Here is a 25,349-nt window from a genome sequence, read left to right as displayed (position 1 = left end):
TGAGCAAATTCTGAAACACTTGAAATAATATTTCGTATTTAATGTTCCCTACTTTATAAGAACGAGAAAAGATTTGAGTAGACCAAATCCAGTAATCGGCTTAAGATGACAAGATATTGAGATGGATATACTAAAAGTAGAGGGAGGTATACTACTAAGTGTATCAGCATTGGGTATAACGGTGGGCTGTACTATTAAAGACTATCTACAAAAAATGTATACATATAGTATTCTTTGTGATATTTTTTTCGTGAAATAAAATATTGAACCCTGACATAAAACTCCGAAAAAAAAAATACTTTTATCTCTTTGATTATAGAACGTTCATAAAAGAGGGGAGGGTCCGGATTCAATCGAAGCTCGTAAATTTCATTAAAAAAGAATTGTGATGCGTTAGACGGCTTTTGTAGAACAATATCTAATTTAGTTTTCCTGGAATTTGATTGGAATACTGCTGACGTTTATGCCTTTACAATTTTAATTCAACAGTAAATTATTGTGATAGTAAATGTTTAAAAAGACGTGCGCTGTTATTAGTGAGCTTTAATCATGCTTTAACATATGTACAGATAAAAAATACGTAGATAACATATTTTGATCATATAATCTTTGTAATTATCTGAAGTCTTATTTATATTCTTTATAAATTTGTTATTGCTTTAATTAGTATTAACACGCTGCGTTCTTCAACACTGTAATAGTTTGTTTGATCTTAACTGTGTTACACTGTTAGTAAGGAACAAATTAATTTTCAGCAATTATCAGGGTTGTAGAAATAAGATTGTGGTTTAGATTAATTGTTAATTATACTTTCCGTGACTGCGTTTCGTTTTAATGAATTTACCGTGACGCAAGATAATTCTCTGTGCTTATTTATGTTAAGCATTGATCTTTAAACGTGTATAGAGGAAGCACCTGTCATAATTATTATGTTATTTAATCCTTAATAGCCCTTCTTCCACCAGTGTCTCTGCAATTACAATCTCGGCCCATTATGCCATTTTTGATGATCAACTTCAATTAATCGTATTTCATACCAATCTAGCTCAAAAAATAGTACCTACCTACTTCCAATGTATATTTCTCCTTAAAACGTGACTTGTTGAACAATCGGTCTGTAGAGTTAATGATATTAGTGTGTAATGCAATCACAAATTTATTAACTTATAAATGTAATGATTCATTTGACTTATTCGTAATTAATTGATATATTTTATTTGATTGTTTTTGTTTAGATCATTACTGTTATTTAATGAATTATTATTAAGATAATAATTAATTAAAATTGTTTCGTTTTCAAAATTTTGTAACCTATACCAAAGTAAAACAAATATTAAATTGCGTTTCAGACGCAATAATATTTCAAATGTTTCGGGGATGGTGATCGTGTGTATCATAGATATAATTATGATTTATGAAATTAAGGGTAAAGATAGCATACAGTTAGTTATTGTAATGGAAAATCAAACTTATTTCAAACACGTTATGTTGTATTTCCGCAATTAATTAATTTGATCCATCAAAGTAAAGTAAAAGTTTTGATACAAAAAAACCATCAGAAATTTTAATCAACTGTCAAGTAGGCACATAATCTGCAAAAAGTTCTCACACAGTTTACTGGCGAGTCACTCCAATTCAGTTAAGATGAAATGGTATCGTGGTTAAGTAGGCTTTGAAGCATGTGGAGTAGACGTGGAGAAATTCATTACATTATATTTAAACAGTTGCTTTTTAGAAACAAAATATACTCTCTTCCTGTAAAATAAGTTCATATTTTCCTGATGTATATTTCTTATGTAACATGACAATCGACTGAAACTGATTTTTCAGCAGATGAAAATATTGCAGCTGTTTTTTTTTATCGAGGCAAGTTTAGATACTCGTGTTTAATAGATCACTACTGGTATCTTCTGTTTTCGTTATCAATTTAAAATATACTTGAATAAGCATTTTTTAATGTCGATTTTTCCGTGTAGTCGAAATACGTCAAATCGTCTATTTTGGGTCACACTTCACCTTAAAATCGACAAAACTCGGCTTGGACGTAACTTGTCTTTATACAATTAATTTAATCAAAAATAAGTAATTAATCTGTGATGTTGGTGGTTTTATTAATTAAATAAGCAGCCATGGAATAACTGCCGGTTGCATGCCCTCGTTTTGTAATAATCGCATTATTTGTCTAAAGCGAATGTTCATTACACGAAAATTATTTTCAAATAATGCTCCTCTCTTTGTTGTCATGTCCATGACTCGTAACTTATTGGTAAATTTCGTGTGAAGGTTTTCGTATATTAGTTTGCATTACTTATGTCTTCCTGTTTTGTAATCGGCCTGCTTTGTAAAACTGACCTTTTGATGAAATGGTGAACACGACCTTAGGGCCAAAGTCTTCTAATTTTAAATAATTGAAGTTGTATGTCGATAGACTGCCATTGACAGGATTTTGTACGTTTGATATTCTGCTAAAAGTGAAGAGTAGCGGCTTGTCAGTTGATAGTCATCGAGCTACTATTCAACTGCCATTGCAATTTTTTGGTATTCTACTCTTCAATGGCACGTTGATGGCATAATCTACTAATTATTTACATATAAAATACATTTAATGTGAAGACTATTGGTAAAACGAGAAAAAAATTAAGACGTACATAGTAGTTGTAGAGCTCCTTGTGAAAGAGTTCGTTCAGGGAAGTACAGCCATCTTACCTATTTGGGCCGCCAAGCAGTAATGTCAGCATAAAATTCTGATAGTTTGTTTTTGTGTCGTTTCCATCGTGCGCCGGCCAGGTCAGTCACCGTGCCCTATCGTTTCCACCGTGTGTCCCGGCCGGAGTTTTTTTGTTGTTTTCCATTTTTCTCTTGATTGATAAGGTGATGGGGTGTTAAATAAGGTGTGTTATTAATGCAATTTTCACAACTTGAGTTAGTGGCTATTTCAATACGATGCACTTGATGACGAAGTATTGGAAACACAAATTGTAACTGGAAAAAGAAGATATGTATACAACCTTTGTGGAGAAAACGAGAATCCGAAGGAGAATTTGCCACGCTCTACAAAGATTTAATATATGATGAGAGCATTTTGCGTTCACGCTGTCAACTACACTATAGTCCAACGTTGTCCGGTAAATCCATTCATATTACTTACGACGTGTCGCGATCTGGCCGGGTTGGAACCGGGAAAAAATATTCGACGCCGTGGCCCGACCGTGCCTCAATCGTGACACGGACTCGGCCCGGTCTAACATGAAGTTCATACAAAAGCATTAGATATTTCACCGTACTACGGCGCACGACCGGAGCACGGCCCTGCCCCGGCACGGTGTAACATAGTCACTTCGATGGTAGTTTTAGTGAGGCAGCATCGATCGATAGCGATGGATTGAAAAATAATAAATATGATAATTGCAATATAATGTCAGCGGAGTCTTAATACATTTGTAATGATCAGTCAAGAAAATTAACAGGCTTGGCCCAGATAATGTGCACAAATTAAAGTGAAAACTCCTTTTCGTCGTAGTCAGCACGTACAAGATAAAGGGACTCCCACGAGTGTGTGTTCGTCTTTTATTTAACTGATTAAGTCAAAAGCTCTTAAAGGGTTTTCATTGGGTCCCTCGGTTTCTTTTTCATATACTTATGTTTCTTCAATAAACTAATTATTTTAAAAATTAGTAAGTGGGAAGTTGATTTTATATCAAAGTCAGTCACGAATACATTTTGTTAAGTTTTTTTTAACATTGTTCGTGTTTGACGATATAAGTTTCAAATGTCTATAGGGAAATTATCTTGTTCACATGTAGAAGATTTGTATATAAATTTTACTACTTAATGAATTTAAACATAGCTACATTAGCGTACGATATGACATAATTTAAATTTGTGTATATGGTTTTAAAAGAATTATGTTGTTGTGTTTGCGGAAGATTATCATATTATTTTTAATATATTAATAGAATAGAATAGAATATAATATGATCATTTATTTCATATTATCAATTTCATAATATCTCAATTCGAAATAAAATGTCAAGGGATAACATGATCGTCATTAAGGTAAATAATAATTCTAATGTTAATATAAAATGAAATAATTAAAAGAGAAGTAAAGAAAAATACGAACTACAAAAATACAAATAAAAATTTAAATATTTTCAAAATACAAAACGTCCAAAATTATAAATATAATTACAATTTCTTTAAAAGAAATTCCTCTACACTAAGAATTCATTATCCAATAAAAGGTCTTTCAGTTGGGAACAAAACACTTCGTCATTTGTAACACTATATATGATGTTTGTGTCAGAGATATTGAATAATTTGCGTATCGGAGGAAATGTTTAGCAAGCAGAACTATTGTGTATTGTTAAAGTGGCATAATATTTGAAATCGCTACAGGAGACGTAGCGTACCGGGCTGCGCGCTATAAAACTTGATTTCCACTCGATTAATTCGTAATCACAAAACAACCAATACTCTATATTTGAAAAGTACACGAGATGAATTCAGCAATTTGAAACGACTTTTGTGAATAAACGGTTATCACAAGTACGTGCAATGAGCGTATTTTGTACACGCTTATAACCGACTCAGTAGGTCGTTCCGAACCGTCACAGTATCGTAGGTATCTTTTCGTACTACCTTACTTGCAATTCACCAGGAAACATATTCCAATTTACGCTACATACGATTTTCAAAAGATTTTATCGTATTTAGCATAGATTGCAATATGTTTTTTTGAAAAGTCAAAGTAAAAAATAATTTATTCCACATGTAAAATAAATTTACACTTGAAAACGTCACTTTTTAAGCTACTGCTCATTCGCTGTACTGACTGCTATGAGAAGAACGAATAAGAAACTCTAGGAGTTGCTCTTTTCGAATAAACATAAATGCTATGGAATAAACTTTGAATCAAATTTGCGTGGAATCTAGAGCCATGTCTTTAACTAACGCGTAAGTCTTCAATTTATTAATGTGACTTTTTATTTAAAATGCTTTTAATGTACGTTTTAAGCTTTGTTTTTCTCCCTCCTTTTTACTTGCACAGTGCAGCCCGCTTATGACCTCTATTCTCACTGCCCTGGATTGGCTGGAAGAGATCTCCTTTGCTCATCATTTCTATAATTAATTTTTCTGATGTTTTTTTTTTTTTTGGTAATTTCCTAAGTTTAAATAAACTTAGGAAATGAGAATCTTAATATATGCTCCGGAATCTTATAGTAAAAACGTATACAGTTCCCTATAAAATAATCGTTTACCTTAGTTGAACGAAATCGTGATAGCATGAAAGTAAATTAAAAATAAGTAAGCTCAATTATTGTTTATAACAATAGTTCAGAGTGTTCTGCATTAATGTAAATTAGACACAACTTGTTGATGACTGATACCACCACAGACAGCTGTGACCATCGGAAATATCGAAATATTGCTTTGTTTGAAAAAAGAAATTACGCTTCTTTTGATCCGAAAACAAATTCAAATTTAAAATATGCGGCAATCGCGAACACCAAAGTCGCGATTGTTTTGTACAATAAAATAAAAATTAAAAAATTGGTATCAGACAACAATGTCCATACAAGTTAATAAATTAGTAACATGATACACCTTATGATTATGTTAGTATTAAGATTAAGTATAGTACAGTCGCTGTACAGGCTGACGAATTATAAATGTAAATTAATCGCCTATTATAGCAAACAGGATGAAAGCGTTTCAATTCACGCGTAAAACATGCAACTGAGTGCACCCCTGTAAAACTATTGCATCCATCCGTCCATAATGTTCAATCACTCTAATGCAGCTTTAAAGATATGTATAACCAAAAACTAATTTATGATAAAATTACATTTATAATAAATAAGTTTTAGTGGCAGCATAGCTGTTTGTGAAAGAGTGCAGCCAGGGAAATATATACATATACATACAAATCTAAAAAACTCGGATCCACTTCGGATGTCGTTTGTTTCGGACTTTCCGATTCGAATGCGCGAAAATACGAGTGGTGCTCCAGGATACCTTATTAGAGGGTCCCAGAACATCCTTTATTCCGAAAGGAAAGTTCAGAACAACCGACGAGTAGGTTCATTGGATTCACCGATAAAAGATATGTAATCTTAGTGGCAATCAATTTCAATTAAAGTTCCTTGGAACTTGCCTACAGAAATGAATAAAGTGTTAATAGCAATATTATTAATTAATATCTCAAGGGAACCTGTCTTATAAATAAGTAGTGGTAATGTTTTTGACGACCTCGGTGGCCCAACGGTTTATTTACATTGTGGGCGCTGGATACGAAGGTCCCGGGTTCGATGCCTTGATTCATTTGGGAAATGAAGTATTATAAATTGTATTATTCTGGTCTGGGTGTTCTGGAACGAGCCTAAGAGTGAATTCCGTTTCCCTGGTACTCATAGAATAGGGAATTCCGTAGTTTGAGACTAGACAGTTGGATGCAGGCAGCACAAGACCGGAAGAATTGCCGTGATCAGGGGAGGGGGCTTATGTCCTGCAGTGGATGCGTGTAAGCTGATGATGATGAACTGGTATTATCTGGCACATATTATATTACATACCTATTATATTAGTATCTAATCAATGTGACAGTTCCTGTGGAATTAGACGTGTAATTTATATCGTAAATTAGGTTTAAAAAGGAAATATGCTCACTACAATATCTTGAACTTTGGCAACTTTTAACTCAGTAGTTAATTTATTTAAAATTGGAAGAAGCCCAGAAGTTCAAACTGGGGGTTTGCCAGCGAGTTATGGAGTGCAGCATATTAGGTGTAAAGCTAAGGGATCGGGTCCGGAACACCACGTTGTGCTCACCAACCCAAATCGTCGATGAGGTGGCCAAATTGAAGCGGGAGTGGGTTAGTAAATCTGCCACATGCCGAGCGAGTTGTGGGTCGAGATAACAACGGAGTGGAAGCTCCACAACTCAAAACGGAGACACGGCAGACTACGTCGGCGGAGACGATTTGGACTCCTTTTTAAAGGATTGGTCAAATGTTTCCCGGGATCAATAGAAAAAGAGGGGGGTGTGGTCTTTTTCCAACAGTGGGACAGGATAGTTCATAATTATAAAAAATTGGAAAATGTTGAACAATTCTAATGTTTAGTAGCTTTTTCCAATATGTTTGGCTATATATTTCATTTTAGTAAGGTTATTAGTAGCATTTACTTGATAACACCTATAACATGCTAACATGAAGTTAGTAAATAAGCATTTGTGAATTAATAACTTAGCCGTACCTATGTATTATGTAAGCTATGAATTATTTACCTATGTATTTTATATGTTATGTTTTACTAATTAATGTTTTTGTTTTTTTACAGAGAAGTGACTCAACCTTCAACATTGCAGTAACCATAAAGTACGTATTTATGAAGTAAGTATCTTCACGTTTTTGAATCACTTGGCTTTAACAAGAAATAGCACTTAAAATAAGTTGTTTATAGGATATTATAATTCTTCCATCTCTGAGTAATCGTGAGTTCAGAATATTGGAGATAAGAACAAAAATTTTTTTCGGAGACACTGTCTATGATTGTCAATGTACATGAAAGAAAAACAGAAATATAACTTTTGTTGTAGAAATATGCTTAAGTGAGCAATGAATTTCGGTTACCAACAAAACATTTTATTGAATTCAAAGGAAACTTGAGCAATTAAGAATTTTAAACTTTAAAAAAAATCCTTTTCTAGAACTTGTTTAAGTTTTATTAATTTTTTTAGACTAATAATAAATTGTTGACAGAGAAACTGTTACGGTTTTCTATTTTGGTCTCTGCTTTATTAAATCCTGTACCTTGACGACCTCTCTGGTGGAATGATTTGCACACCGGTTTTCATAATGTCGCTATCTTTGAGATCCCCGGTTTGATCCCCGGCCGAGTCAATTGTCTTGGGTCGGGGTGTTTGTGGCACCGTCGTTGTTTCCGATTTCCTTGTATAGTTACAAGTGCTTTAGTTGCTTATTTAGGGATCAGAGCAACGCATGTAATGTTGTTTAATAATAGTTGTTGACAAATATGTACAAAATAATATTTATTCTACTATATAAACTTGAAAATTCTGGTCTACCTCGAATTTTTGATTTATTATTATATTTTTGGTTTATTACGTTTATTCCACGTGGATTATATAGTATTAGTTAATATATATATTCGTTGATAAAACTATTTTATCTCGAGAAAAAGAAATAGATTTGGTATGTTTTAATGGGTACAATATGCATAGTTTGAAATTGCAGTGTAATTAATCGAATATATTAAGTAATATCCTGACCTATTTATTCAGTCACTAGGGCGGGCAGCGATGTTTACAATATCAACCGTGGAACAGACCATCTGCTATTAAAGCCAACACAGAAGCTATCCATTTAAAAGCTGTTCATAAAACTAGAACACATTTTATTTGCAGATCGTAAACTAAATGTCTTATAGGATATAACTGTAAAAATAACTTTATATCCAAAGTTCTCAAATTTATGCTGAAGTTACTACCCCTTAAAATTTTATTATTTTATCAAATTGCAAAACCGTTCGATTATAAATTTATCACTTTTATTGAAATGACGTAATTGGTTTCTAATCTAACGTCCAAACGAGTTCAGGAATCTGTATCGTCGGCATATTTAGGTTAATGCGTCGTCGTGTGCGGTGCGTGCTCCTTATATCGAAAGATTTTTATGGAAATAGGGTCACAAAATATGTGATACACCTGCTTGTAAGCGTGCAAAACAAAACCGTAGGTAGATTGGTTTTTGAAAATGCTTCTTATATGGAAACTTTTGTACAGTTTTTTTTTTCAAATGTAGCCCACGGAAAATATTATGGATACGACATATTTTTAGACTATGGATAGTGGAATAGTTATTAGTACTCTAAATAGAGGTACTTATACATGGGTAATCATAGAGGTGTTATTAGTAGTTAACGGTTAAAAATAAAACATTTTTTATTCGTTGCATAGGTTAACAAATTGAATGTGAAATAATCAAATTTAAAATATACAGATCCGCATTGAGCTTCGTCAATAGGTATTAAATACAAAAACTGGGATTTGCAAGAGATTTTTTTCAACAATTCCTAACATCAAAAAATATCCAGCACTGTATCGTGCCCGGCTTTAAAGTTCCCATTATACTGGCAGCAGTGCCTCCCTGGACCGCAATAGACACCTGCCGAATCAACCACGACCCAGAGCGGTGAACGCAGCCCCATTTCTGAGTCGGCGATCCATTTCTTTAAATAAGTCTCGAGCTTCCGAAACCCAGGGCTCCGCTGTTTCGACTGCGACCGGTACGAAGTCGAACATCGGCTCTAAGGTGGAATATTTTCCATGCTTTAGTGCAGCCGCGAAACCCACAAGTCGCGAAGTTTGTCTTAAGTGGGACGCAGCAAAAGTACTTAATATGTTGCGTCCCACAGAAGACATCGACCTTTCCGCCAAAGAACCAATGTGAAACAGTGCGGCCTTTTACCGTCGATTCGGCTCAGGCCCAGGGCTCGAGCACGGGAGCAAGGGACATTAGCCGACACCATCGGCCGTCGTGCAATATCGTTGACGGTTTCTTCTGAATTTTGAGGTTGACGGTTAGGGTCCCTGCAGCAGGCATGTAGTTGTTATCTATGACTTTAATACTAATGTTACGTACATTTGTAAGTATTTAACCTTTCGCTAACGGCACAGGAGTAAAGAAACGGAACAGAAACAAAACTTCTGAAGAGCGTGCAAAATTTATACCTATTTTGGTAGGGTTGGCAAAGGAGGATGAAATTAACTAAACAAAACTTTATGATTTACCAGCATATTTTATTACATATGACTTATTCTAAATACTGTTTCTGTAACTTTTGTTTTTGAAAAATGTGTAATTTCCTTTTAATTAAATGGTATATTCTAAATCTAACATAAAGTGTTTTTAAATAATCCAATGGAAAGCACTCACATGCATACCAAATTTACAATTTTGCATGCGTTTTTGAATGTCACTACCAATATTTTAAGTGTTTAATTCTGTAATTTGCCCTCGTTGTATGATCAACAAGTTCTAAAGCGAGTCTGTAGTGAAAAACAGATCCATCTTATTTTAATAAATAAACATTGAATTACATACAAAATAAATATAGTTCAACCTACGTATTACTGATTGAATAAGTATGTATGATATGATATGATTAAAATACGAAGGCTCAGGTTTTTCAAACAGACGGTAAGAAATCAAACAACACATTAACGGATTTTGATCCGTTGCTTTGGAGGCGATATTGGAACAAAAGTTTATAGCATGATGTGCTGTTGACTGTACTTACGTATTTCAATCATAAAACCAATAATTTGACATTAATTGTAAAAAAATAGTTCTTGGCGTTATTTTTGCTTTTGAACGCACCATCTACAAGACGAAGGTACCTATTCTGACCAACTTGTTAAAAACCAATCCACCATGTACGATCAATAAATACTAAAAGGTTTTTTACAACACCGGGTTGATTCTTCTTTCGATCGTGAGATATATATTAGGTATATGTATTATTTACCACATTAAAAATAAACAATTGTAATTAAGTTCCTGTTTACCTAGTTGAGTTCTTGGGATACCTATACAATGATATTTTTTTTCGTTCAGTTATTGTTTTTACATACAGTACAATAAACAATATTTCGTCTGCTTAAATGTAAAACCACATAAGTAACATTGCACAAATCCACAAAAAGTCTCCAAATTATGTAGCTGTTGTAAGAAAATCACCATCTTTCTGCAAATAAAATCACTTATTGAGTTTATAGCTTTTTTGTTACTGAGTTTCATCTGCAGAAAGATAGTGATTTTCTTACCATAGCTATATGAAGACTCTGTGGAAATGTCGTTTATGTGGTTTTACATTTAAACAGACGATTTGCACTTTTTTATAAACACTTATTACAAACAATATGTATGTAAAATAAGTAAATCAATTCATCTGAACATTTTGTATTCCTCAGTAAAATAAAAGAATTAGTAAACAAGTCGTTACTAGGTAAGGTATACATGTCAAAAAACAAACACGACGCGTTACATGTGTATTGCCAGGCATGAGATGTGGTACCGTCCGAGTTAGTTTAAACAGGCTTCTCTCCGTACGCGACGAAGCTGCCCCGGTGCTCACTCGCACACGCGCCTCAAGCTTGTAGTAGCATACCTGTCATAGCGCGGTTGTATGAAGCTTTGCCTCTGTTCCTTTTTTTACTCATGTGCTACCGGTAAAGGAAAACATCGTGACCTGCACTTCGAAAAAGTTCACTGCCCTTGGTAAACGTGTGAATTCCGCACCCCGCATTGGGTCTGTGTTTTTTTGATTATGATAAATTGACGGGACGAGCATGTCGTGTGTCTGGTGGTAAGCGATACGCCTATCCATAACAGTTGCAGTGCTACTCAGAGGTTTAAATCACAAAGATCGGAGTGGCTCTACCACTGCGCCTGTCACCCTAAGTCATATGTTGATAAGTTCCATGTGTCTGTAATTTCATCAGCAACCTTACCCTGCCAAACCGGAACGCGCCAATGCTCACTTTACTGCTTGGCGGTAGAATTAAAAAGGTTTGTTTATTTTAAATAGATATCTGCTTCAAATACTTACCTGGACGAACTCTTTGAGGAGACCCGTACCCTACAGTGGTTGATGATGTTGAATCATAGAATACAAATATTAAAACAAACTTTTCCTTCGAAAAGCAATATTTTCTCTTCTGCGGTTTTAAGGTGGGCGCCAACAGTGAACCTTTGAATTTAGATGTATTTTAAAATTTGAATACATCAGACATTATGCAGGGTTTTATGCAAATCCAGCGCCAAACCTCATTTTCTCAAGCAGATTTTTTGCCTTTATTTAAATAAGGTCAAATCTGTTTGTTTACCGGATTAAGTCAAACGGGTGTTTTAGAACGCTGGTCTGTCTTTGGATTTATTAAGAAAATGCAAAAAGGTATTTGCAATTAGAAGACGTAGCTCATTAAGGTTGGGTTACAGCAGTGTGATATGGTGATTTTAGGATCCCTTTCAGAATTCTTTTGATAAATAACTAAGTAAGGAGTAAGTATTTAATTTTACAGGAAATATCATGAATAATTCAGTATTTACTATTACTACATATATATTCTACGCAAATTATCTGTAAAAAGCTACGAAGTAGAAATAAGAACTATTGAGTATATTATTTCTCAGATACTTCTACTTGTAGATGTTTTCTTAATGTTATTTATTTATTTACTGACTACATACTTTTTATTTTAGCTGGCTGGCTATTCGTGTTGAATGACGTTTCGAAGTTCACGTCCCAACTGTACCAAATGATATCAATTATTATAAATACAGATATGTTTTACAATTGTCTTTTAAAAGAGGAATGACCCTAGTAGATTTTAAAAATAACGATTAGTCATAGTGCAATATCTGTGATAAGATTTAGTCATGAATGAAGATTATGCCAACACGTTTATGCGCTACATAACGTTAGTGTCTTATTTGAAAGCCAAGTATTTTGATGTTTTTCAAAGGTCTCCATCAAGTCCCAGGGCCAAGTAATAAATCAACGAGTACAATTGCTCATGCATTTATCCTGGGATTAATCCTATCCTCAGAAACAGTTAAACGTTAAAAGGAATTGCGCCAAAAAAGGGTTTTGCTTAAGCAAGAAGATAATCTTTAATTTGAAACAACAGAGTTTCATTAGGTTAAGGTTTTAGTGATCAGTGAATCAATCTTGTACTTTGTATCTGTTATCTAAAGAGGTACTGTTTAGAATTCGTAAAGGAAAAGGTCCTTTAAGGTAGGTAATATGAGAAAGCTGAATTAGAACACATTATTTGTGAATGTAAGGTTTAAAACATTTATTGATTATGAAAAAAAGTGTACTTTGATCCTATTTTTATTTTGTAGTCCATGGGCGAAAGTGTATCAATGAATATTAACGCATATTTCTATAACAATAAAAATAACAGACAACCATACCTATTAAGCACCTGGTCTCAAAGTAGGGAATTCCCTGTAGTGTTAGTACCAGAGCAACGGAATTTACTCTAGGGCATTTTCCAGAATACTCACAACTGAATCAATTTAGAAAAGTTCATTTTCCAATTGGATCCCGTAGAAAACCGTAGGGGCCTTAGAGGTCGTCATTTCTATTTTGAAGCAGCTGTTTAAAATAAAGAAACTTTTTAATCTATTTCCCAGAAGCTTTCGTAATCGTTCACCCGTAAAGTACAGTTCCAATTTCCCTTCGAATATTACGTTTTAACTCCTGTCCTATTTCGTTCTTGTAGCTTTGTACATCCGGAGATGTTTTCGTATGGCGTAATGTACGGCATTAGCATAATATTCAGATATTATATCATAGTGATACCATGGTACAATCCCAATAATGTAACAGAGTATTGGAGATTCCTATCAAAGGCGCCGTCGTCACACGATGGTAACGTCATCATGTTGATGTGTACATATGTATGTATATATGTCAACAATGGTGTCAGGTTTCCATATCTTTGCTACATCGTGAAATGTCAATTTATTGAATAAATCTCAGGTATGAGATTTTATTTGAAGTATTTTAATCGTATTTCATATCAATTTTAGTAATTAGGAGTAAACTAATGCATCAAAAGGTATTAGCTGTTACGATTGCAGAATTATGATATTGCAAAATTTGTTTAATAATGTTTTCGTTAATGTTCTCTTGAATTAAGCTTTTGCAATTGACCAACTTTTCTGAGAATTTGGGATAAATATTATAATAAAATTCGCTGGATTTTCGAAAACAAAAAATACTTTTTTTTTGCGTGTTTACCTACATGTGTGACAGCTTGTTGTTTGTCTTTTTGGAGATCGTTTTAATCCATTTTAGTCCTATATTAACCTCATAAAGGTTGTTTTTCTTTTCGTTCCCGCCTTCTTACTGAAAGTTGACCGAATTTGTTATTTGGGTCAAATTTGTTATTTGCAATGTTTTTATCGATACGTCTCCGACTTCTTTAGCACTCTTTTGTCAAAGTTGTGATATTTGAAAAATAGAAATAATAGATATGATACTAATGACATATTTTCCTGTGTTTTCGTTATTAAATTTGACGCTCTTGTTTTGAGGAAGTTAAACGTCGATAATGCATTATCAACTTTTTTTGCTTACGTTTTGCTATGATGAAAGTGTATTGAATAAATATTTTTCGCCTTTGCACCAAAATTCCAAATTCCAAATTCATCTGTACGCTTTGCATTTTAATTATCAACAATCCCTTCGTCTTTATTAATAGCTGCTATAACACTAACGAAGGGCGGTTAGCCTTTGATGCTGAACAACTTAAGATTAAGTTAACAAATTATTAATTCCGACCAAAATTATTAACTTTGAATGCCAAAGTTCACAGATTCTCTAAAATTGCAAATGTTAATCCATTGTAAAGTTGCGAATTTAATGCTTTAATACTAAGTTCTCCCAAAATATCTATACATTATTTTGTATTTTAAACATCTTTCTTAAAGCATTCACTTGACTTGATTATATCAATGGGTTTTAAGTATAAGGGCCAAACTAATAATTTGCTCTTTTACACTTCTTTGTGGGCATGCTTCATTTTATAATGATTAAACATTTCCCACAAAGAAGTGAAAATGATCAAATTTTTAAGTTTGTATTCCTCCATGGCTGAACGGCTACCATGCCGGACTGCCACGTAGAGGTTCGATTTCCGGGTCGGGAGAAATATTTGTATGGCCTACATTTGTTTATCTATATATAATTTAATAATATAATTTGTTGTCTATGTATGTGTCCATGGCACCCGTGACACAGGGTTTCCCTAGTGCGGGGCTATGTTGAGAGTGTTCGTTATTATTATTATAGATGGTTCACATTCGTAAAAATTGTAATGGTACCAATAGTGGGGTAATAAATTCTGCGTTCTTTAAAATTCTTAAGTAATATTGCATCTATTGATAAACAGTTGTCGCTACAGCGGCCTATCTGCACTCATCATATGTCATTGCCCGCGTCCCAGTCTCGAAGCTATCATTAAAGTTCTACGCGTCGGCATCCATTGGAGACGGTTGAAAATTTTAGTACCTGATAGTATGGAGCTATTTCCATTACGGGATGCCTCTATTCCAATATCCAGAGAGTTTACATTAAAAATGTAGTGTTTATAGGAATGAGATTTGAAAGCGTATTTAATGTTAAAATTAAGAACATTTCATAACTTTTCTTGGAAGAATTTTGCAGAAAAGTAAAGAAATATGGAAATATTTACATTTATAACTAAAATCTTAGCTGTTTCCGGTGACATTAAAGTTCATACCTAGTTTTAGAGCCGTTTTTGGCTCGTATTTTGAAAATTATGTTTACTGCGGACTTGGCACTGCATAATGACTTCCATTCCAATGAGGTATCATATATTCTGTGCGTCATGTTTATATAAAGACTTAATCGTATTCATGTTTAGTTAGAAACACGAACGCAGCATATTTTAAATTTCCCTTAGAACGTGATGTATTTTGATTATGCATTCAGGTTAACAGTATTTTGATTGAAGCTGAAGAACAATAACAAAATGTACACGTGTATTATTTAAAGGTTGTTTAGAGATTTATTTTAAAATGTACAAGATGTGTCTAGTGAGAAACATATTGAAATATTGCCTGTTACTAAAGTAGTAAGAGATGCCTTATTCGGAGTTACACTAAGTGCAAGTAATAAATCAACGTCGTCCTTGCGTCACCCCGTCTTCTGCTGTAGATCAACTAGCTCAATCTCATCTAAATCCAGTATTTTAGTTGTATAATATGTACTTAGTTTTAACAGGTTATAATATGATAGCCTTGAAACGAATTGTCACGGCATTAAATAAAAAGAAACAGTAAGTTATTATACACCACATAGAAACCTTTTTCAATTTTATAATTATACAGCTATATTTTTAGTAACCTTATTAAGTAACATTATTTAAAGCAAACAATATAATTGTTCAGCGAGTTTCATACAAATATTTTTCGGTTTCTCATGCCAACGAAACAGCTTGTGCACCAGATGTTTCGTCAATAATGAGTTATTTATTAGGTCTCAAAAAGTTTTGCTGCTTTTAATGAACAGAATTGTTCCTTCTAATGACAAAAATGGCATGCTAAGATGTTTCAGAGTAGAAAAGACAAAATTATCGAGTTCTTAGGTTTTCGTGATTGCTACATGTTGGATATGATACCATGATCCATATTGTGAATATTTTTTTAAATAAACGCGAAGATTTAGATCCGAAAAAAAATTGTTTCATTTCTAAGACAAAATTAATAATACATATTTCTTTATTTTAAAGAAAAAAAGGATAAGGTAATACACAAATGCTTTTCGCATTTTACGAGCATGTACTTCATTCCGTATGCTCAAACACTTCGAGGTTTCATCACTCTGAATTTCTGGTTTTATGTCTTTGAATTTTTCATACAACATTCTGTGTTGCATGCTTATTCAAAGAGTGATAGACGTATTTGTAATAATTACAATGTACTGCAATACACTTAAAAATACTGGACAAAGAAAAAAGCATTTTATAAGTGCTTATGAAATCAATTTTAACAGAGTGAAGAATACTGTGATCCGTGAACGATGTGGTTTGAAAGCGGACGTAGTGACAAAAATAGAAAAGGATGTGTTGACGTAGTTTGGGTAAATGGAGCGGTTGAATGAATCAAATCGAGAGTGTGAGCCTGGAGTGCGTAGTGAGAAGAATAAGAGTGCTTGTATGAGCGTACGAGGAGTAAGGAGTTTGTCAGGATCATGTTAAGCATCTATCGATACTCTCTTCCTGCCCTACCAAAAATCCAAGGGTGTGAGTATGCATAAGTATGTATTTTACAAGACTAAATTGAAGACGTCCTAAAAAAGACTGTCAAGAATACCTTTGACCAACAAGCATTTATGAAAGAAAGGACATGCGTCAGAATCGTAGCAAGTGAAAGTCTATGGTCTCTGCCTACCTCGTTGGGAAAAACATGTCAAATGTGTGTATGTATAAAAGGGAAGTGGAAGAAAATTTTACGGGAGTGGGAAATTTTTAAAGAATTATGTCACGATTCTGAGTATTTTGGTTAAATTTTCTCATGACAAGACTGTTTACCCACATCCCTTTATAAAATTAATGAAGTGAGCTGAAGATGAATTAGCTTAGGAGATAAGCTGCCAGTTTTTTTGGAAAATCTGACGTGGGGACTATAATTTGTCCATTTACGGTAAAAATTTCATTCTTATCTGTGTTTGCGTACTTGTTTTTCTTTGTTTCTTTTTTTATAAGTTTTTATAAATTGTTAGTATTTCTATCAAATACTTGGGGTTAAATAGGTCTGTAAACCTAAGATATAGATCTAGTGTAGTTTCCTGATTTTTTTACAAATCAATATGACTCTTGTGTTCAAAATAACTGAAGAAAAAATTCCTTAAAATTTTAAAGATGATTTGTATACTTTAGGGCGCGTAAGATCGTACCTCCTTTCCAAAGATCTTATTAAACCAAATATTATTTAACTAAACTTTTTCTTTCTCAGAACAGTAACCCAATTTTATTTTCCAAGACAAAGGCTCCTTGGGGATATTACTCTACCAATGTCAATATACGTGTTTATCTTAGCTTCCTAACTTTTGTAGGAAACGCTTTAATAGTACCTTTGTCAATGTTGCCTTCAGTGACAGGCTGTTCGTTCTCTTTAAAATAATGCAATTTATATAACTTAATACCGTACTTTCTAGACGCTTGTTTAACATTACAGTACGTATCAGCTTGTACTGCTTTACCTATTTATACCGCAAAAGCAACACTGTTGTTTTTGGATCAACAGATAGACAACGTCAGTACAATACAAAGTAGAAAAACCATTTGCGATATCAAAGTCATTGCCTTACTTTGGCTTGGGGGTATTTACCGGCTTATCCATATATTAAATTAGTTTATATGCGAATACATGCATACCCGATGCGACCACAGCGATTCGTGCTATTGTGGTCAATTCTCTACTTTCAGTATCGTCCTATCCTTTAACGCGTACCGTTCGCCTTGGGGTTGAGCATAGTACTAGAAGTCTTGCTCTGCAAAACTCTGCTTGAATGGTCAATGTTTTCCTTAGCTGTTCGTGAAACACCTATGATATATAAACTAAAAAATAAAAATAAAAAAACAGACTTTGCACCATTAGGCGCCATACCTCACGATAGGGTGAAAGGCAGATTATGAAAAGCCGCTTTTGCTACACTTAATTTAAAAGAAGGGACAGATTATAAAATTGGTAAAATGTTTGAGAGTGCGATTGATAATATATACGTGGATGTATTGCATGGGAATAAAACGATGTGATAGGGTTACGGTTACGTTACGATTATGAACGGGAAAAATACGATGATATGTTCGAAACTACTCACAAAAAATAGGGGCGTGACTACGGTATTGGATGGATATGGTATTATAGAATTAGTATACGCGATGAGAATAACAAAAGTGACTAAAAAATTAATAAATATAAATGAAATTTTTAAAACCATGGCACAAAAGCGAAAACAAGTTTAAACTTATAAGTTTTACTCCTAAAGAGACAAGGTTAAAATAAAATTCATATCTAACGTCTTATACCGCTCATAGGACTTACAAAGTAACAATTTCTTGAACCTTTTGGTTGAAATGTAAACAACTCCTATTCAATTGTATACAGTTTGAATGTAAATTACTGTTTCGAATGATAAAGTTCGTAGTCCGATTAGTCATGCTTATTAAAATGTGTAATGAGCGCGGTGCCTACAGTTTAATCGTATGTATATGAATTAAACACATTTTCGACAGTGTTCAAGTAACAGTGATGTTGTGATATATTTTGTTTCTAGTTCTTGAGACAATCGAAATAAGATGGGATTAAACATCAATGCCAGAAAATAAAAGCCACGGTAATTTCACCAACTCCTAAGTTACAACTTCGTGGTATTAACGCCCAAGGCTAAGTAAATTCAAATGTCTGAGGCCAGTGCCGACTCCCCATTTAGACTTCTTGGATGAAATCAAATGCTAGATTGGACAAATATATAGCTACTTCTACCACGATTCTTCAACATGATTTAACCCGTGATGACGATAAATTCGGATTAGGAACAAAATTAACAACTGTAACAATGTACCTCGAGATGATGACTTAGGTACCAGTATAATAAGACAAGTATGGTAAGTCCATACAAAGTGCCCGCCAGTCGCGTGCCGTGTACGGTCGCACACATTCGCATAGTCTCACGATGCGCTTGCGTTGCTTATCACTGATCGTCTCAACGCGCTTTTCGTTATTATGCGAATGTGTGCGTCTGTACACGGCGCGCAGTAGTTGCGCACACATACAAGCGGCGCTGTCACTTTGTACGGAGTTACCCTAATTCTCTTATTTTACTTTGTAGGTACGATCAAAATTACGACGAAAGATTTAGATGTATGTAGTGTATCGTAACGTACGTGTACGTTACGTTGTCTAAAGTCCCGCAAGCAGCCACCAACGTCGACGTGTTTCTCTCAAAAGTAGCAGTATTACAGTGCCATTATAGTCCTACAAGTGGAAGCTATATATTGTAAGATCGCGAGTATATAAGTATTCGACACAACTGCAAAATTTAGATGTGAGGTCTACTTTTCTGTGTAAGAAAACCATAGCGCGTTCTACCTCGATCTCAATGCCATCTAGAGGCAACAAGACGTAACTAAAATAATAATGTCGTTGATTTGTGGTGTTATATAACGAGTATCAAATTCATCGGTATTTCGCGATTCTTGCACATTGGAATTAAATTCTTACATATTATTTTTTTTTAAAACGCTACGTTTTTACAGGATTCACGATCACTCAGCCGTGACTATGGGTTTTGCAAAGAGCCCAAAATGTTGGTCTCGTTTTTGAGAAAAAATAAATTATATTCCAACGAAGTAGAACTATTTCATGGTATTAGTTTTTTTACTTTTATCGACTGTTTCATTTGTCATTAACATCGACCTATAGCGGATATGGTATGAATTAGAATTTACATATGAGGTGTTAAGGGAAACATCAACATATGAGATGATTTTAGAATTTTTCTATTTTATTTTGTAAAACTGTTCTGATTAAGTCGAGAATATTTTGTTTAAAATAAACCTTTATGCACGTAAGAAATCTTATAAAAGCAAACTTTATAAATAAATGAAAATTTTTCATTTGTTCGTAAATTTTCTACTGCTCATCTACTGTGCTTCGTGAGTTAAAATAATAGTAACGGTGCGTTGTTTGTCTTTGTATGTATTTTTGCTCATGTCTCGAGTGGCTTTCGTGTGGGAGTTAATTTACGATTCTAAATATTGTTACCTACGTGATGAGATAAAGGTATCAAGATAATGGCTTGTACGATGAACGTAGGCCCTACTGTACTTAACGTAACATAATACCTTACTTAATGGATAAATATGTACCTAAGTACTTCCTCTTAATTAGTAGTATTATAATGAAGCGTGGGATAACGTTTTAGAATTATTAATGAATTCATATAAAACTTGCAACAAATACTTACTATAGTTTCAGACCCTTTACATGTAGGTCCTTGGTCACGGCTTACTGAGATGGTAGTCAGAGATCAGATACGTCTAATACAAACAACACTATTTTTCACTTTAGTTACAAAAGTTATTAATTCAGCTAATATTGCTGTTTCTAGCCTCCACCTGTATTTTCTGTCGGACATTGTCGGAACGTGACTACTAAAATACGTAACAAAATGTCTACAACAAACATAAACATTGACAATCGAACTTGGTGACTGAGAGGTACCGATGGAGTACAAATGCCCATTTATTTTTCCTAAAGAAACAAAATAGTCTTAACAATGTATATATTTATAACTGCCTCTATCTAGCTATGTATAAGTGTATAACTGCTTCCGTGACCGAACGGTTACCATGCTGGACAGCGACGCAGAGCCAAAAAAAATAAAAAATATTTCTCTCGAGTTTGGGTGTAATTTGTGGTTGTCTATGTGTGTATCTAGTGAGGGGCTTTGAGTGTGTTCGTTATTATTATGATTATTGTATATCAGCTTATTCTAAATCTGCTAGATATAGACTTTACAGCGTTAAAATTTAAAAATAATTACACTTTTTATGGCTTGAGTTGTGGCTGAGTATACGTATCATTAACCACAAATTGCCTGGCATAGTAATCGTAACGAATAAAACGAAACTCATATTCAATGAAATATTACAGACCTCTTTTATTTTAATGTTAAAGTATCTTGAAGTGCGTTTATCAAAGCCATTGAAGTATCAATGCCATTGCGAAATAAAAAAAATATATCAAGAAATCGACAGGCCACCCGTAGAGAGATCAATTTAAAAAAAAGTATTATTCTTTGATAAACGAATCTTGCTCAAAGAGTAATAAAAACTTTAATAGCCATAGATTAATAGCCATTAAATAATATTCAAACAAAGAACCCTTTGACAGTTTAATTGTGGTTTTATGCTTCATTAAGCACGTAAAAAATATCGTTCGTGTAAGCCACGACTTGGACTATACATATTGCTACTTCTGTTAATTGCAAAAAATGATACTCGTAACTTGTAAATTTGCTGTTATGTATACTGCAAGATACAATTTTCAACTAAATATCTTGAAATTTAGCTATGGCCCACCATACTGCCAGTGTCAAAGGTTGAATTGCATTTAATTATAGAATAATAGATGCAGCCATTGTATTTGATGAAAGAATGACTTTCACATTTTGAAAAACAAAAGAACACTAGTGCGGCAACAATCTTTCAATTTGATATCGATTATGTTATAAATATTTTCAAGTACAGAACCTGGCGGCGCTAGTACTGACCTTTGACGTGCTTGACGTAAACCTAGTTTGGTATAAGAAGTGTGTACCAAGCATAGAAATATTCGTGTAATCAATAGAAAAAATAAACTTAATAAACTAATTTTAAAAAATCGCCAACAACTAAACATTATAAGGCGTTTTCAAATCGAATTTTAATAATTTTTCTCACAAAAAAGAATATTACCAGTCATAATCATATCCCATCTCGACGATTTAATCTGAATTCAGCTTCCCGTTAATATCGATTCTAATCAAAGATGGTATCCCTACCGCAGTAAACACAATGCGGCGGCTCATCAATGGAATAATACCGGCATTGTTACGCCTATTTTTCCATCACTGGTTTTATTCGGATTTTCGGATATATTCCCGTTCCTTGTTTATTGAAACTAAATAATACGCTATGTTTGTAAGACAATTATTTTGTAAATATTTAATATAAACGGTATAGAATCAAACTGGATGTATGTTGTCAATGGAATAATAATGACATTGTTACGCCTACTTTTCAATCACTGCTTTTATTTCAGATTTTCGGATATATTCCCGTCCTTTTTATAATGAAATTAAATAATACGCCGTGTTTGTAAGCCAATTATTTTATAAAATTAAATGTTTGATATAAACATTTAATTTAAATAAAAAAAAAAGAAATAAAAAAGAAATTTGATATGTGTAGAGACAGATCAAGTTTTAAAAGGTCGTTTCACTCACGAATACATAAGTTAAGTAAATACACAATGATTGTTCGTGTCCACGTGTCTCCGGCTAAAATTTACAAACGTGTGAACATCATCTAGTGGCCTCGAAGCGTACTCGCAAGCGTACGACCCAATATCGCAAGGACCACATCATAGTAACATAATATATTATTAGTATTTTTGAATGACCACGAACCTAGATAGGTACTACCTTTTTAGAAATGTGTTGACAAAGTCTCACTAAACAAAATAAGATCAAACTTATTGCAGTACTTATTGAGTGTGCTCGCTAAACTTTTTAAAATATAAGCTAAAACTGAATTGCGTAAGTAGATCAATGAACCGATATAGTTAAAAACGGACTCAAATATTTCAGGCGCGGTTAAAATTGGGTTAACTTTTTTTATAATCTCACAAAAAAGCAATTCGCATATAATTTACTTTATTCTTAAATTGTTATAACTATTTGCATAATACATAGTTATTTAACAGTACAGTCCTGCAATGCATTATACTTTGATACAAACCTATTAACTTAGTACTGTTTGATGCTATGGTATCGGTATTTCAGATAATATTTGGTCAGTTTATATGGCAATTAATGACTTTTTGCAATAAGCCGACGATTAATACATTTTCACGCGCTTTTCCCGTCACGGTAGGCAAAAACCACAGCGACGCATACACACAAGCATACGCACACACAAATATAACTTGATGATTTTTTTTGTTGGAATGAGATTTCTCAGTAGCTCTAACGGTGACAAATAGGAGATGAATCCGAGTTCTCTCTCACTTTCCGCTAACCGATTAAAAAAAAATTGGCAAATATATGTAATTCCATGAACTTTTGAGGTCGGTTGTTTCAATAAAAATGTTATAATTATATCATGTTGCTAAGAGTTGGCCAGAAAAAGCATGCCGTGTCAACATATAAACGAAAAACATTAATAAAATAAATATCAATCATAATCGATTATGTATTGTTGATCTACAAAATTTTGCCATCTTTTTTTTAGAAATTCGTCTTTCATATAAATTCCTTTCTATACCGTATAAACATAGCTCTAAAGATATTTTGATGGTCTCTTTGCTATCAAAGTCTTGCTTGTCCATGCAAAGAATTTCGTAAAGACCGAAACAAGTGAAAATTTGAAGATGCTATGTCGTGCGAATACGGTAAATGAGGTAATGCACCCCAACCTAGTTGCAAAAGTTTATGTCGGCTTTTTAAGATTATAAAAAATTGTATAAAGTCCCATTCACACCCTTTCCAAGTAAGTCGACAGCAGTAGCTGCAATACAGGAGGTAGCACAGTACCTACACATTGCTATGTGCGAAAAATATTATCAGATAGGTGTCTTGTAGCCGTGCCAATAAGGACGCTACCGTGAAATGCTTACTAATAGCTGCGTAGAATTTTCTCCTACAAACAAAATTCGGTCGGAGTAGTCACGTTTCAACGAAAATCTTAATGACGCAATTTAGGATTTAACGTAATATCGAACCACGCCATTGAGCGCAGTTTGTGGGAACTATAATCTCAATAGAGAGTACAAAAAAAAGCGACCTCAGAAGTCATTCATCCCGTAGTTAGTCACCCTTAGAGGTGGAATATTTCCTTCAAATTTAAATAGGATCACTACTGAGGTACCCTCTTTCCAAGAAAATTGTCAAAGGAATGTCTTAATCGGTTCACAAATTAAAAGAAGAAATAACTTAACAAGAGTCATCGCGTAACAGACATACAAAAAAAAAACATGCAGTCGAATTGAGAAACTCTTTTTTTGAAGTTGGTGCATTGCATTCCATTATATAGGTAAAAGAAGTGTCAGAAATTCACCATCTTTCTGCAGATAAACTCTTATTATGTTTATAACTTTTTTGTTATTGAGTTTCACGTGCAGAATGATAGTTATTTTCAAACCATAGCTATATATAAATGAAAGACTTTTTGTGGAAAATGTCACTTATGTGGTTTTATTTTTAAACAGACGATATTGACTAATGTTTAATCATTACAAATATAAGTAGGATGGTTTGCAAAAATACTAGACATAACTTGTTTATGATGTAGCTGCATAAATTTCGTCTGCTCATCGCGACTGTAATTTTTACTTTAGGTAGCATCTTGGTCAGTCGTGATAATGGTCACGACCTTGGCGTTGGTTTGTTTGAAAAAACAAATAAAAAAATAGTTTAATTTCCAATGTGTAATAATCGCGAAAACCTAAGAACTCGGTAAATAAATGACCATTTATTTATATCGAATTGGTACAGTTAACGCTAAGTCTACCACCGTTTAAAATTGCGCTTAGGTCCCCCTACTACAAAGAAATCCGGAACACACTGTTTATGCCAAAATTAATGAAGCGAAAAGGGGCAGCAAATAGTGGCGTGTGCTTTGTCCGGGGCTTCTGTGGCGAGAGTGAGATGTTATGGAGAGAGAGAGAGAGAGAGAGAGAAGCATTTTATGCGCCCTTGTATTGTAAAATGCAAAAAGAAAACTTGCTTTCACCACGCAAGTTTTCTTTTTGACATTTCACACGCTTTTCCTGAACGGTCATTTTGTTTACAGCTTTCTGCGCATGACTCAGAAGTTGTCTGAAATATTATGTTTTTTTCTGAATATGCTCGACATGTACAGCATAAGAGGGTAACCAAATATTACTACCATATTCTAATATGCACCTCACGACTTTTTAGCCGATTAAGCGTTTGAAAGTTTGACAGCGCGCAATATAAAC

At 33.7% G+C, this 25,349-nt stretch overlaps 1 protein-coding gene across 2 annotated transcripts in view; it reads left to right on the top strand.

The window, feature by feature from the left end:
- Positions 1–25,349, top strand: part of LOC113229256 (angiotensin-converting enzyme-like protein Ace3) — a 267,907-nt gene that overhangs the window by 77,275 nt on the left and 165,283 nt on the right. Inside the window, exon 2 of one of the 2 annotated variants that reach the window (XM_026462790.1) lies at positions 7,342–7,379. The gene's annotated coding sequence lies outside the window, so the exon portion shown is untranslated. Of the gene's footprint in view, positions 1–7,341; positions 7,395–25,349 lie in introns of both variants that reach the window. The other variant, XM_026462789.1, reaches the window with a different exon arrangement.

This window comes from Hyposmocoma kahamanoa, unplaced genomic scaffold (assembly GCF_003589595.1).
Source record: "Hyposmocoma kahamanoa isolate Upper Pololo Valley unplaced genomic scaffold, ASM358959v1 296, whole genome shotgun sequence".
NCBI lineage: Eukaryota > Metazoa > Arthropoda > Insecta > Lepidoptera > Cosmopterigidae > Hyposmocoma > Hyposmocoma kahamanoa.
Note: the sequence above shows the minus strand (reverse complement) of the source record. Positions and strands in the feature narration are given on the sequence as shown.